The following is a 15,966-nucleotide window of genomic DNA, read 5'->3' on the forward strand; positions in this document are numbered from 1 at the left end:
AAAATACTGGTAGCGTGGGAGAGCCTGAGAGCTGTAGATTACATCTCTGATGCAATTTACTCTCAGGTTTGGGGTTTCTGTGCATATGCCTTTCTGTGGTGCTAGTGCTGTTAACCCCTGTACACCAGCCCGATTAGAGCTATGGCTGCCTTCCCACCTACTTGCTTAGTAGCTCAAGGTCATCTAGGAATTAGGGGCTCTAGATTTATAAAGATCTTTGGTAAAGCAGCACATTGTTATATTAGGGGGTTAAGATATCAAAGCTTAGGAGAGATCCAGCCCTTTGAAATGACATGTAGCTCTTAGATTTGCATGGATTTCGCTCCAGTAAAAACTGGGTGATTTGTCTGCATCATATTCATAGCACTTTGTACTGCTGCAGATTGCTTTATTTATTTGCATAAATAACAAATATCTCCTGTATATTTCTTTTTTCTTCTTTTAAGCTGCAAGAGTTGCAGGAGATTCAAAATTTCTGGGTAGATATACCTGGTATAAATATGTATTGTAGTTTTGGAGTAATAAGGACTAATTTTTATTAACCTTTCTCATTAAAAGTCACCTTCAGAAAACACTGCTGCACCTTGCTTATAATCAAATGACACCTCATAACCACCCAACCATTTTTAATATCCCCTAGACTCTATTGTATTATGCCAAGGCTCAGACACTGTCTAGGTAGTCAAGGAAAAGAGTATGCCATCATATTTAAAAGCAGTTATTGGGACAGGTTTTACAGGCAGTGGGCTAAGACAATTCAGAAACAATTGCTTATGTGATAGTTCGAGGATTTATCCCTGTCAAACAGTTAATATTGCTTTAATACATGAAGTAGGCTGTATAAGACAGCAATAATGAAAAATGTCAGGAAAGACAATATCAATTGTTATTCAACATCCACATCAAAGATTACTTTTTTGTCAGTAGCTTTCAGAAAATGTATTTTCTATCAGATCTGATTGCATTCCTCTTTGAAGTGCTCCATCCTCCCGGTAGATTTAATGTGACATCTAGGCACTTTTTAGTCCCTCGGCCTCTGAGGCGATTCAAAGAGGCACAACAAGCCATCACAGGTTTATCCTCAAAGGCCGACACTGTCTGTCTGATTTATTGTAACTTTAAGAATCATCTCCACCAAAGCATGAGCCTTTCTACCCATCCACAGCCTCAGACTTTTATCAATTCATTTGTATGCAGCCTGTACATTCTGGAACTGAGAGCCCTATAGCCACTCATGGAAAATGCATTACCTGCTACTAATCCTTTTTATCTTTAAAGTCTGTATTTTTTATGTATAAGTCATTTTGGGTTATCATAAAATATACATAATTCTTGCCCCAAAAAAGACAAAATGAAAAGAGAATATATAATAAGTTATGAGCTTGCCGTGTCCTTATCACCAAGGATTCTAAATAAACAGCTCTATCTATGTAAATACTGCAGGATATAAAACTGTGATTACTTTCAATAGGGAATAGGAATGCTTCCATTTTTGTTCCTTGTTTCAAAGTGAAACAGTGAGATGAATAATTTTAAACATGTTTGGGAGCACTTTTATTTTCTGCTTCATTGCTTTGGGGGCCTGACACTTGCAGGGGTTCCTTGTCAAACTTCTGTCATATACTACAGACATCCAGAAGCACCTTGTGATTTCAACAGTTTGCTTAAAATGTCTATCAACCATAAGTTAATGACAGCTGGTTTGGGTTTTTTTTCGTTTTGTTTTTTTGTGTTTTTTTTTTTTTGGTTTGGTTTTGTTTTGGTTTTGGATTTTTTTTGTTTGTTTGGGTTTTTTTGTGGTTTTTTTTTTGGGGGGATGATGTAGGATGTATTCAAAGCAGCTGCAATACCTCAAGGCATACTGTGAAAAATGGTGAACTGGCTGAAAGATGGTAGGGCTTTCTTTACAAGTTTTGAGTCAGCTCACTGTAAGTTCAGTGCACTATTTTCTAAAAATACACTACTCCGTGATTGGTCCTACCAATACCTTTACTAAATAGATGAACCATGCAAACTTTTGTCATTTTGGACACAATATTACTCACAGATGGAACTTTTTAAAAATTAAGCCTTACTGTTGTGTATCCATGTCAGTCCCGTGTCTCACGCATACATCATATCATAGGTCAAGATTATGAAAGTAACAGACAGGCACATCAATCCATATTTAAACACTTCTGCATGTGTATGTGTTTATGCACACACACACACATATATATAGATAGATACACACATAGAAGTTATGCAAGCATGCATGTATACAATTACTGGAACAGGTTTACAGGCAGTGGGCTGAGACAGCTTGGTTGACAGTAGTGAAAGTTTACATGTTCTTGCAGCTGATTTAGCACCAAACATAGCAGTGTTTGAACTACCAGCTTTGACTGAAACCATTGGGATTCAGTGACCTAGCAGGAACTAGAAATCTGTAAGTTTTTGCAGGTATTGTCCTATATGTCCCTAGGGACTTCCTGTTTCAGCGAGTCTGGTCTCTTGTTCAGACTCACTGGGTACTCTGAGGAAAAATTAATGTTTAACACTATATAAATACTATCAGATGTTAATTAACTAATTAAATTAGCTCAGTTACACCAAGATAGGATGTAATGAAGAGTAGAGCTAGATCTATTTGTTAGATGGTATGCAAGAAACCAACACAGAGGGAATGTAAATTCAGTTCTATTTTTCAGACTTGGATATAATACTTACAGGCACTTTTAATGAGTATTTTTCCAGTGTAATGGACAACGTACTAGTTTATTAAAGCAGTCAATAAGGACAGTTGTAGAACACTGATAAAAGACTACTTCAAGCAAAGTGACTGTGTATATAACCAGAAATTACTTTTGATGAGGGACTATCTGTTTTTCTTATAAAGTTACATGACTAATGCCCATAAAACTCAAGGCATATGATGAAAAGTAAATAATACTGTCTGAGGAACTAATGTGAGAGGCTTAATGGTGTCTATATACTTTCATTGGGCCCACTGACTTCATGGGGTTATTCCCAGCCTACATGAGGAAGTTTGTCCCTTTGCATGTCTAGGATTGAATTTTCCCTGAAAGCTGTTGGACCTGTGGGACTGAATTCAGTGAAAAGAAAGTCAGAATTTTAGAAACTCACTAATTTACCGGCAGGTTCATAATAGGAAATGTTGAGTCAAGTCCTGCTTTTCTTTCGCGAGGAGTGTCTGCAGAACATAATTCCCCATTAAACAGTTACTCTCTGCCAGCTGTTCCCTACATCAGGACTGCTAAATTTTTATCACAATATAGTGTTTGCTGAGAAAGGATATATTCTTGAGGACTCCTTGTCTTTAACGTATGCTGCACAATAGAAATATATACTAGTAAAAAGGTATTACTGCTTTCAGAATGTATGCTTGTTTTTAAAGATGATAAATATTATGTACTGTCACAACCCATTTATTTCTCCAAGTTTGGTTTGTCCTCTGTGTTTGATTGTGCTTTTAAATAAATGAATTATTCATTTTTTCCTGCCCAGACTGAGAAGTGCAACTTTTGTACAAATTAACCATTCCCTTTTGTTGCTGAAATGATGGGTTGTAAATAGTTATTCAACTAAAATAAGCACATTTATCACTAAAAACTGGGCTTCCAGAATGTATCATCACTCTTCTGATGGGATAATTTGCTGGCCTATTGTTTTTTAACCACAGTATTTTTTTAATAATATGCTTACCTCTGCTTTGTGTCCAGACATTGAAGGTACACATTGACACCAAGAAAAGAAATCTACTTTGCTCTGCAGAGTTTTATCATGAGGGAAAACAAATTGTGGTGATTTACTATAGTGGAAGTTCTGGGGCACAGAGAAGTAGGAGATATTCCTGTTACTCACTAGCCTTAAGTGTTTTCTTTGCCATAGAAAGATAATTAAAATTCTGGTCTGCCTACCACTGAGATGAATGGAAAGATTGTTACCTTCACTGGAAACTCGAGCCATAAGATGGCACATAGGTGTTCAGCTAGAGAGTGCATACCTACCAGAAAGATGTTTCTCTTTTTTAAAACACCTCCCACATGCAGAAGCTCCAGTGTGGTTATGGTAGTGAAAATAAAGTACCTTCTAGAAGCACACTAGGTGGGAGCATCAGATTGATAACTGTGAATTCATAGAATGGTTAGTGTTGGAAGGGACCTTAAAGATTGTCTAGGTCTATAGGCAGGGACACCTTCCACTAAACCAGATTGCTCAGAGCCCCAGTCAACCTGGTCTTGAACACCTCCAGGCATAGGTAATTCACAACCTCTGTGGGAATTAGCACAGCCAAAGCCTGCTCCCAGTGCAAGTTAATTGTGGGCAAAATAACTTGTCATAACAGGTTTCTTCATTAATGAACCTTACCATTCTCTTAGAGGGATCTTCTACAAGGGTGAGAGAATAGTTCAGGTTTTATATAATGTTTTTTGCTTGGATCGTGATTCTTGACATCTGTGCTTTCACTTTTCTCCACTACATCACTGCAAACAGATCTGAATTATTGCTAGTAATAAGAAGTTAATTTCATAAAGGTATAATTTGTTTAAGAAGTGCTATCACTAATGTTGTAACAAGACATACCTGATTTTTCTCATACCATTGGTTTGTAAGAAGATAGATACAGACACCTCTGTTTTTTAACTGGCAAAGCGATAATCCTAAGATTGGGAATTAAGATGGAATTGGGCAAACTCTAAAGTCCTGGGCTGTAGTCAGAGGAGGATTTCCTAGACGTACACCCACTGACAGATGATCTGGGAAGTGTGAATAGGGTGGTGTGACCATCCAACCTAATAATCAAGGCTGATCTGACATTTGGGGCAGGTTCAGGAGGTCTCAAATATGTCTCAGAAACATCAAAACTCCCTGGCACCTTTGGTATGAAATTGCTGTGCTAATTACTGAAAAGCAAGATGCAGAAGTCAGCCAACAGAGCTAGCAGTATGTGGTGGTTTGACTCTGTCTGACCACAAGGTGCCTACCAAAATGGCTCTGTTCCTTCCTGCCTCCACTGGGCAGGGGAGAAAAAATACAACAAAAGGCTCATGGATTGAGGTAAGAACAGGGAGAGATCACTCACCAATTACTGTCATGGAAAAAACAAACTCAGGGAAAAAATTTGATTTTATTACCAATCAAATCAGAGCAGGGTAATGAGAAATAAAATATCCTTTGTCCACTTCTCTCTTCTTCCTGGGCTCAGCTTCACTCCTGAATTCTCCACCTCTATCCTCCTAGCAGCACAGGTAGGCAGAGAACAGTGGTTACAGTCAGTTCATCAGACATCCCTGCTGCTCCTTCCTCCTCAGTGGGAGGACTCCTCCCTCACATTCTTTCCTTACTCCACTGTGGGCTTCTCTCTCCATGGGGCCACAGGTCTTGTCAGGAGCCTGCTCCAGCATGGGCTTCCCACAGGGTCACAGCTCTGTCCACCTGCTCCGATGTGGGGTCTTCTGTGGGCTGCAGGTGGGTATTTGCTACCTCAGAGACATCCATGGGTGCAGGGAGACAGCCTGTCTCACCATGGTCTTCACCATGGTGCTTCTTCAGGCTGCTGGGGAATCTCAGCTCTGGTACCTGAAGCACCTCCTTCCCCTCCTTTTACAGTGACCTTGGGGTCTACAGGGCTGATTCTCTCACATAATCTTTCTCTTCTGACTGCTGCTGCACAGCAATTTCCACCCCCCCACCCTTAAATATGTTCTTCCAGAAGTACTACCACCATCATTCATGGGCTCAGCCTTGGCCAGTGGCAGGTTACCACTTGGCTCTGACTGACACTGGCTCTGTTGGACATGGAGGAATCTTCTGGCAGCTTCTCACAGAAGCCATCCCTGCAGATCCCCTGCTACCAGAACCTTGCCAGGTAAACCCAATGTACAGGGAAAAAATGGTTGTGTTCCCAAAAGTCCATTTGCTTTTGACTCCTCCAGTAAGGCTGTCTGTAAGAATGTCAGCATCTATACTTTTTTAATGTAACATGGACATTATATATCCCTTCTCCCCACCCCCTAACTGAAATGAGCTCAGAAAATATAATTCCTTGTAATAAAAAAAAAAATAAAAATTATTACCTGTCCTGAAATCCAGTAAGAGATGAAGAGTTTTTTTACTTTTTTTTTCCATTTTATTTTTGGCGTTTTGTTTCAAAATCTGAAAATGCTGAGATAGAATTAAAAACAATGAAAAAGAAAGTACCACTATGTGTTCGTAGATTTTTGTACATGTACACCTATACTACTTAGTTTACATGATGAATATTTCTGTAACCTCCTTCAAAGAAGTAAATCAAAAGAAAATATATCTACAGGTCTCAGGGTTATTATTTATGAAAGCATGGTGTTTTAATGGGAATTTCTGACATTTTCAGATTCTAACGCATACCATTTGTGTGACAAGAACTGATTTTGAGTAATCTACATTCAGTTATCAATTCTGTCTAATCACTATATTGCCACTAAGCAGAGACAACACTTTGCAGAATCTGGAATCTTCTCTGGGAGCAGATTACAGCAGGGTCCATGGTACTATCAAAAACCAACATTCATCTGCAAGTAGCCCCTTTTGCTTGCAATAGAGAACCTGTATCTCTTGAATGTCATGCCAATCCATAAAAAGGGCCGGAAGGAGGACCCAGGAAACTACAGGCCCGTCAGCCTGACCTCAGTGCCTGGCAAGGTTATGCAGCAGATCATCCTAAGCGCAATCACACAGCACCTACAGGATGGACAAGAGATCAGACCCAGCCAACATGGGTTTAGGAGGGGCAGGTCCTGCCTGACCAACCTGATCTCCTTTTATGATCAGGTGACCTGCCTGGTGGATGAGGGGAAGGCTGTGGATGTCGTCTATCTGGACTTCAGCAAAGCCTTTGACACCGTCTCCCACAGCATACTCCTGAAAAAGCTGCAGCTCGCGGCTTGGACAGGGGCACTCTGTGCTGGGTTGGGAGAGCTGGGCCCAGGGAGTGGTGGTGAACGGTGCTGCATCCAGTTGGCGGCTGGTCACTAGTGGTGTCCCCCAGGGATCAGTGTTGGGCCCAGTTCTGTTTAATATCTTTATTGATGATTTAGATGAGGGGATTGAGTCCATCATCAGTAAATTTGCTGATGACACTAAGCTGGGGGAGTGTTGATCAGCTGGAAGGCAGGAGGGCTCTTCAGAGGGACCTGGATAGGTTGGAGAGTTGGACCAATTCCAACGGGATGAGGTTCAACAAGGCCAAGTGCCGGGTCCTGCACTTTGGCCACAACAACCCCATGCAGCACTACAGGCTGGGCACAGAATGGCTGGAGAGCAGCCAGACAGAAAGGGACCTGGGAGTTTGGATTGACAAGAAGCTGAACATGAGCCAGCAGTGTGCCCAGGTGGCCAAGAAGGCCAATGGCATCCTGGGCTGTATCAGAAAGAGCGTGGCCAACAGGTCCAAGGAAGTGATTCTTCCCCTGTACTCAGCGCTGGTGAGGCCACACCTGGAGTGCTGTGTCCAGTTCTGGGCCCCTCAGTTCAGGAAAGATATTGAGGTCCTGGAGCAGGTCCAGAGAAGAGCAACAAGGCTGGTGAAGGGACTCGAACACAAGTCCTATGAGGAGAGGCTGAGGGAACTGGGGCTGTTCAGCCTGAAAAAGAGGAGGCTTAGGGGAGACCTCATCACTCTCTACAACTGCCTGAAGGGAGATTGTAGCCAGGTGGGGGTTGGTCTCTTCTCCCAGGCAAGTATCAGCAAGACAAAAGGGCATGGCCTCAAGTTGTGCCAGGGGAGGTTTAGGTTAGATATTAGAAAGAATTTCTTTACAGAGAGGGTAATCAGACATTGGAATGGGCTGTCCAGGGAAGTAGTGGATTCTCCGTCCCTGAAGGTTTTTAAGAAGAGACTGGATGTGGCACTTAGCCCCATGGTCTAGCAACTGCAGCAGCAGTGGATCAAGGGTTGGACTTCATGATCTCAGAGGTCCCTTCCAACGCAGCTGATTCTTTGATTCTATGATTCTATGAAAACTCTTTTTACTTGCTAGTTCTGGGAGCCAGCAAAGCCTGCTCAAGTATGAAAAGCAGATGCCCTCTCTGAAGATGACCACATTTTGTCAGACCCAAGGAAAGAAGCATACTAAAAGAATGGAAAATCTCTTTATAGCAAGAAAGACATAGCCCTTTATATCCAAATCAGCTATAAAGTGCTGATTTAAAGGAAACTCCCTATTAACCTTGGAAAAAACTGTGGTCAAATCTAACCCAAGGTTTTAGCTAGTCCAAACTGGCATGTTTCCAAGTTGGCCAAATCCAGAGTTACACGGACAAAAAGACCCAGGCTGCCTGTGCTGACAAGACTATTTGAAATAATTAGTTTAGTTCTTGGACTCCAAGGAGAACAGAACATAAGAATACAGAACAAGGAAATTTTGAAATCTTAATACAAAAATAATCTCATTGATGTGGAACCTTTGTAAATCTTCTCCAAACTTATTGTAATAATTTACAGCTTTTTATACACTTGGATCTACACTGCATTTCCGAACAGAGTTTCAAGTGAGGGACAATGCAAAACTGCTCAGGAGTCTTGCACTTTCTGAGGTGCAGGAGCTGCCCTTTGATGTCGCCAGGGTTTGTCATGTGCATGGGACTTCCAGGTGTAAACCTGTTCTCAGATTTTGACAATTTATAGCTCTTAGTGTTCCATATACCATATGGGTTTCTTAGGGAGTGGAAACCCTCAGGGAGCTTCTAGTGATTCTTCAGGTGTGCTTCTAGTGATTTTGCATTGCTGGAAAGGCACAACTCTGAATCTGACTCTAACATTTTGTGCACAGCAGTGACATTACTCAGATTTATTTAGTGCATGTGGCAGGCAGGTAATAATGTATCACTACACAAAAAAACCTCCTGTACAAAACTCTTTGGTATTTGGTACTTGGATGAAGAAGCTCTTTTGAATATCAGTTTAGGCAAGAAAATGCGGGGGGTAAGAGGAGAGGCCTAGAATATCAGAGCCCAAGGATGTTTCAGAGGAGTGAACAAGGATGGGGCTGCTGGCTTGAGGGAGTTAAATATTTGTCTAGAAGTTATCTGTGAATATAAGGAAAGAAGCTATATTGTTTAATGTCTCCTGTACCAGAAAAGAAGGACTTTTTACTTGCAAATGAGCTGCATTCTATGAAATAGCTGACCACTCCCCTTAAGATAAAATCAAGTCTACAAGGCTCTGATTTTGCTTTACTCCCTCAGCAAAACGGGTTGAAAAGAATAGATGAATAGTGACAGAGCAACTTCCTCTGATTGTAGTCAACAACAGAAACATTGAGGTAAGAAAAACAAAAGTGTTGCATGAAGACAGCATCAGAAATACAACACAGGCTGACTTGGCAGTCCTGGGCTGGCTTTGGATGTACCATGAATGGAAAACTCTTGTAGATGAGAAGAAATGCTGTAGTCAGATGGTGTATTTAATTCTCAGTGGCATTGGCAGAATTGCTGTGAAGTACCTTACCTGTGCTGGAATTTGATGGTTTCCTGCATGTTCTCCCTACCTTGTCTTTCCTTTTTACCCTTTTGACTAATGGCTTTATTTTTTTTTTCAGGAGAGAGCAATTATGAGCTAGAGAAAAAAATTCCACCTTCTTGGAGACACTTAGAAGGTGGCATTTTAGGTAAACAAAGTATATTTTATTCTTCCAAATGAAAATTGTTTGTGAATTTTCCCCAAGTTGAAATCTAATTTCTTCCTTGATCATCTTGGTTTTATGAACTAGGATTGAATATTCTGAATTTCTACTTACACTTTTAGCATCAGCTGGTTAGTTTTTAGCAAATATGCTGATAATTTTTTTGAGATATTGTCTTCTGACAAGTGAAGATTTAATAAAGTGCTATTTTTCAAAATATCACAAGTACCATTTATCATAGGATGATATAATAGAGACAAATATTCAACCAATAATGAAAAGCTAAGTAATGTTTAAACTCTGTTGTATGCAGAGAAGTACATTAAGGCAGATCTGAGACGCTTTAATGGATTTAACTTTAACAATCAGGCCTGAACTTAGTATAAATCAAATACCTCTGCATTTCAGCAGAATGTACACCCACTCATTCATTAACACTGTTCAGTACAGATTATAAATATTACTGAAGAAACCTTGAGCTCTTGAAGAATCTTTCTTCAGACACAGCAATAATTTAACAATAATGATGACAGTCTTTTTTTAATGAATCACTATAACTTATTGATTTGCACCTGGGACTTAAGAGAGCTTTCTCAGCCAGTGTGCAACAGGAAATGGTTATCAGCTATTAAAAAGCTAAGGATAGAAGGAGAGACAGACAGAAAGAGAAAAAAAAGAGAAGAGAAGCTGTGGAAAGGTGGTGGAAGTAACATTGGTATCACATAATTGCAGACATAATCAAGACATAATGAGAGGGTCCCCAATTTATCAACAAGGTGATACAAGGTAAATTAATTACCCTGCCTCTTATATGTGTTCATGCATACATATGTCATTGAGGATAAAGGAAAATATGGTATATTTTTATTTTGCTTTCCAAAAGAAAAAAAGGGGACACACATGTAAAGATTTCATGAATTGTATACACATAACAGCATAAGCACAGGAGGAAAGGGGACTTTGCTGCTGACTGTGATACAAAGCTTCAAAACAGCATAAGCAGTATAAGGTTCTGGAAATACGGAATCTATTACTATGAAAAAGAGCAGAACTCTTCTATCTTCTTTTTGTAAAAGATGTACTGGTGTTTGTTAGGGAGTTTTTCTCTATCTTGTATCTCAAAACTGGTAGAAAATTGAATACCCCATACATATGAATGTAATATTGGCGTAGGTCTCTGTTTTGAAGTAGGAGGTGTTTGTGTATGTGTGTGTTCATTATTGACAGCTTTTAATCTCTCTTGTTTTTGGAAAACAGAAAAGATCTGATTTCACAAACCCAGAGACAAATGGAATTGTTTAACCATTTATTTTATTATGCTAAATTTGCACTGGTACTTACCGAGCCTCAAATAGCTTGGATGCGACCAAACACTAAGTTCACTTGTGAATTGTGGTATTTTTCTATCAGAGTTTATTATAAGAATAAATTTACATATTTCATGCTAGGAATTCTTTATGCTGGCATTTAATAGTGTTACAATTACTTTCTTTTTCAATAATCTTCCTTTTTTAATGATCTAAAATTTTCATACCTTATCTCAGCCTAATTTACTGAAATTAGTTACATCAAGGCCAGATTCTGAACAAAATTCAGCTGTGCAAAAAGAGTTTTGATATTCAGAAGTTCAAAATAAAGCTCCACTCTGATTGAAGTCTAGAGAATTTAATTACTAGGAATAAATAAATTACAGTAGTTTTTTGGATTCAGATGTCCTCCTGGGAACCCTGAAATATTTAAGCTTGTAATGTAATCCAATGAAACATAGATGTTTAAAAGTCCTTAGCTATGAGTAAAAGTGTCAAAAGTATATTTTTATATGTTTCTTAATTGCTTTATAGTATATGTTCATAAAACCATATGTTGGCAAGTGAAATTACGAAATGAATTGGAATATGAACCCACATCCATATTGATTAGGTTAATGCAGTGGTCATGCATTACAAAGTATTCATACTGTAACTATGCCAAAAAAGAATGAACGTCAGGATACTGGAACTGTGGGTACCCTGCCAGCAGTTTTCAGGTTAAGCCTCATTGAGATAGCAGAGAATTAACCCTAGGTGAGATTGCCCTCCCCCAAATAAAATGAAACACACAGTGAAATCAGGGCAGCAAAAATCTTGTGAATTTCTTTTAACGGGGCACCTGGGAAAAGGTCAGATGATTTGAAGGACTAGAAAGTTAATAGGGTAATGTAACCTACAGGTTTGCTAGCTGGGAAGATGACAACAACTGAGTAGATATAGCAACTATTAATTGTATTTGCCCTCTTTTAGCAGCTTTAGGACTTTTGCTGGCTAAATCCTTACACAACTGCCCATAATAGCAAGAAGAGGAACTTTACTATGTATGTGAAACTGTCATGGAGGGATCTCCATGCTGAGCAGCTGAGACACAGTAGCCCACCCTTGCTGTGCAGTAACTGTTCATGTAGAGATGTCTCCACTTGCACAGGTTTAGAGTGACACCTCAAATCCCATTTAAAGATCTACATTGCATTGCTTACAGTCCTCACAGTATAATTGTGATTAATTACCATTACCTTGATAATGCGAATCTCACAGCATTAAAAAAGCAATTTTTATGTCAAATTTATTTGCAAAAAGAACATGGATGGATGTGGAACTCATGTTACAAAAAATGTTCACAAAAAATGAATCAGTGCAAAGGCTGAGGACTGTGTGGACATAGAAGCAGAAGAGCAGCATTTTTGGTAGGTTTGATGTCAGGGATGCCTTCCTTTTTTGCTAGAAACTGGGATATATTTAATAAGTAGCCACAGTACCTTTTCCACATTTCATGTGAGCTCTTGGTAGTATTATTCTTATCACTGGTCCAGAAGTGGCATATTCTTTATTATGATTTTTTTTTTTGATTGATGCCTTTTGCAATGTATTTGTGTTCCAGCTTCTTTGGAGTTAGGAATAAGAAGCTGATGTTTACAGATGCACTGAACTGTCATTCTCACGTGCTCTCAACACTCTACTAGGAGGCTAACCTATATGATACTTCAGTTCACAGATGTGTTGTATGGTGCTATGGCGACAGCAGTTCTCAGTTGCTTCAGTCAACAGCCTCTAAAATTGCAAACACAAAAATGTAACAGATATATTCTATCTGCAAACCATAGTAGGTGGGAGATTGTGGCTGATCAGAGTACTGTCATAGTATCAGTATTAGACATTAAGGCTGTACAATAATTACATCTTTTATTGATAGCTGGTAATTAAAGACAGTCATAACCTGATGATTAGTCACTGCTCAGTGGCAGTGAGGTGATTCCCTTTGAAGGTAAAAATCACAAGTTATTTTTGAACCTGAAGTGTAGTGGAGAGCAATCCCCAGCTAATGGCTAGCAGAGATGAAAAAGGTATATGTCTTGCGCAGCAATCCTGCCTTTATGAAATGTGATGTGCTAAAGCTCTCCTACGGACCAGACATTGTGTACTGATTCAGTGCTAAATAAGGGTCAGGAGTATCCAGATTATTTCAAATTGATAAGATGACAGAGAAATTTGTTAAGTTAGTTTTGGTTACACTGTTCTCAGCAAGATATCCTCGTGTTCCCAGGCTTTAAAGGATTTTCATTATGTGATCCTAAGGAACATAACTTTGATTATTTTTTCTCTCAAAATAAAAAGGAATATTGTACTCAAGAAGAAGTCTGAAGATTGTCAAAATTGAGGAGGTCAATGGAAAATTATGCTTTTTCTGTCAGATAGGCTTGATGAATGAGAGATGACTCAAGAATATGAATGACGATTCATTAGGCCTATGGAACAAAATACCTAGAAAAAGAAATGAAAAAAAATTATGATAACAGAATTCTCCACTTCTGAAACTCTTGACTCATTGCTCATCAGACTTTCAACTGAAAATCAAAGGCTTCCTGTGAATGAATAGACATAAGAGGGTAGCTTAATTCTCATTTTCTTTTCTTTCTTTGTAAGTTAGGGCTAGCCTTAGCCTGAGATTGCAGCTTGCTGTGGAACAGGGGATTGCTCCTTTAAATTATTTTGTGGAAGACCCCACATATATAGAGGTCCAACAGAAAAAAACTTTCAAGTCTCTGGACTATGGTTCATGCCTGTTGTGGTTAGAAGTGCCTGTACTACTGTACTACTGAAAATGTTTAACTCCAGACGGTTTTGTGTAAAAGAACACTAATGTTACCTTGCTTGCTTGCATGTTAAGCTCTTAAAAAATCACCGACAGGCAAAGAAGTATTCCACTCTTTTCACAAAAATACAAGATTTCAGTTGCCAACTATGGTTTTTAAATAAGTAGAAAGAGGTTTATTACTTGTTCAATGATATTTTGGTATTTCATGGAAGATAAAGCTTTGAAAGCTCTCTTATTTCGGAGTTTTGCAGTAAAGACTAAGGCACAGACAAAAGCAAAATAAACCTATGCCATTCCACTGTTAATGCTTCTAGGTGGGAGTTGTGGTCAGGAACCTGTTAATACTAGAACGTGTACCAATTAAGCTGAGTTTCCTATGCTGTTTCTGGTGAATAAGACAATGATTGTTCCCAAAAAGGAGCTAGAAAGAAAAAGGCTAACATTTGATCACTGCTGACCTGGGACTAACAATGTAGAAATCCTCTCTTACAACCAGTTTTCTCTGAGTGATACACTTCCCTGATACTTACAGATTAATTGCATTAAAGGCTGCTTTTTAAACATGTTAATTAGTGTCCATGTAAACTCATTTTTTATTACTGATGGGGTGAATGCGTAAATTAATGTTTGATTTACTCTGATTTACTCTGATTTACTTGTGCTAACACCCTTTCCATGGGTAAGTTCTGTTTGCAGAGCTCATAAAAAATTATGTTTTTGTAAAATAACATGCTACCTGTCTTAAACCTATTCTCCCTTTTCCATATGTTAACAAAGTCAGTGGGCCAAAGTAGCATATTCCAGTTGTTTTGTACTATGTTGGTAATATACAGCAGTGGTAACTTCTCTTTACTTACATGTTTAAACTGTGGGAAGGCTTCTTTGTGTCACGGCAGAAATATGAAGCAGACAGACCATAGCTGGACTAAATATGCCTTCCGAAGTGTACATTATTTCTAGTAACTGCTTTCAATACAGATTGATCAAACATGCTTGGTAAGCTGAATGTTTTCATTTGAAAAGGAAAAAAAATTTGTATCTCTCAAATACCTAGTACCTTTGTGGCAAATGTTGGAAAAATTCCTCCTTTAGATTTAAAGGATGGCAAAAATACCTGTAGGACAAGGAAAGTGTAACGAGAAGGTTTTTTATTGCAGCGTACTGGGTGCTCCAAAATCACAAGGATCTAAAAGCACACCAACTGTTTGAAAATCATGCCTTTTGTATTCTTGCAGTTACATAAGCTGTTACATATTCATTGACCACTAGTTTTTTATCTTAAAAGGTAATTTCTCTGACCCGGGAGGGAGTATTACCCTTTCCCTTGGTTGATTGGGACGTACCCCCTGGACCTGTACAAGAGGGTTCCCCTGTACACAAAGGCTGCTGCATGGCAGAGAGGATACATCTTTCTTTATGTATTTTCCCTATTCCCGGCTGTGAAAGGTTCCCTGGCGTCAGGTCCAGACAGGACCATCCACCTTACAGTTTCTGTGGTAAGCCTAAAAAAAAACTTCTTGGTTAAAAAAAAACCCCACCCCCTTCCATCTTCCTACTAAGTTCATTTGCTTATAATAAAACCAGGTTATTTATTTCTCATAGCGAATAAGACATTTCCTTGGTATTTTAGAGTAAGCAGCAAGTACAATGGACATTTTCTGTACTTCAAACCAAAAGAACACAACAAATGGTGTTTGTTTTTAGCCCTACCACTCTTTCGCTTTTTTAGAGTACAACTCACTGAGATCCTGGGAAAGGAGTTCTCTGTAGGAGTTCTTTGAAAGTATTATCAGAGCACAGTTGCCTGTTGTGGTGGTTTGGGCTAGGCCTTCCTTGGTGACCAGTTTGTAATCAAGGAAGGGTCCAGATTTACCCAGTATTCCCTACGATTTTTACGTAAGCCAGATTATAAGAAGAGAGGAGGAGAGGCCTTCGCTCTCTTTCCTTCCGGCGGCTTGGAGGTGCAGGTTCCCTGCTGTTGAGTCTGCCGTGTTGGGGAGCGAGGCCTGGTTAGGCCTTGCCGACCTTGGGAGACAGAGGTTGCCGGCGATCGTTCCGGAGCGACTCTCGGTTGTCCCAGGGGAGTAGTGAGATATTTTCTTTGCTAACTCTTTCAGTTGTTAGATAATGGGTCTTGGGATATCTATATATTTTATTTTAGTTTTGTTCCCTTTCC

General features: G+C 39.3%; 1 long non-coding RNA gene across 1 annotated transcript; it reads right to left on the reverse strand.

The window, feature by feature from the left end:
• Positions 1-5,132: 5,132 nt before the first annotated feature.
• On the reverse strand, positions 5,133-15,677 carry LOC108493149. The gene is made up of 3 exons (XR_001873378.1): positions 15,532-15,677; positions 6,081-6,168; positions 5,133-5,466 (listed from the first exon to the last, which is right to left on the reverse strand). It is a non-coding gene; the product is annotated as an uncharacterized LOC108493149 (long non-coding RNA).
• Between the last annotated feature and the right edge of the window lie 289 nt (positions 15,678-15,966).

This window comes from Lepidothrix coronata, unplaced genomic scaffold (assembly GCF_001604755.1).
Source record: "Lepidothrix coronata isolate B3197 unplaced genomic scaffold, Lepidothrix_coronata-1.0 Scaffold14, whole genome shotgun sequence".
Classification (NCBI taxonomy): domain Eukaryota; kingdom Metazoa; phylum Chordata; class Aves; order Passeriformes; family Pipridae; genus Lepidothrix; species Lepidothrix coronata.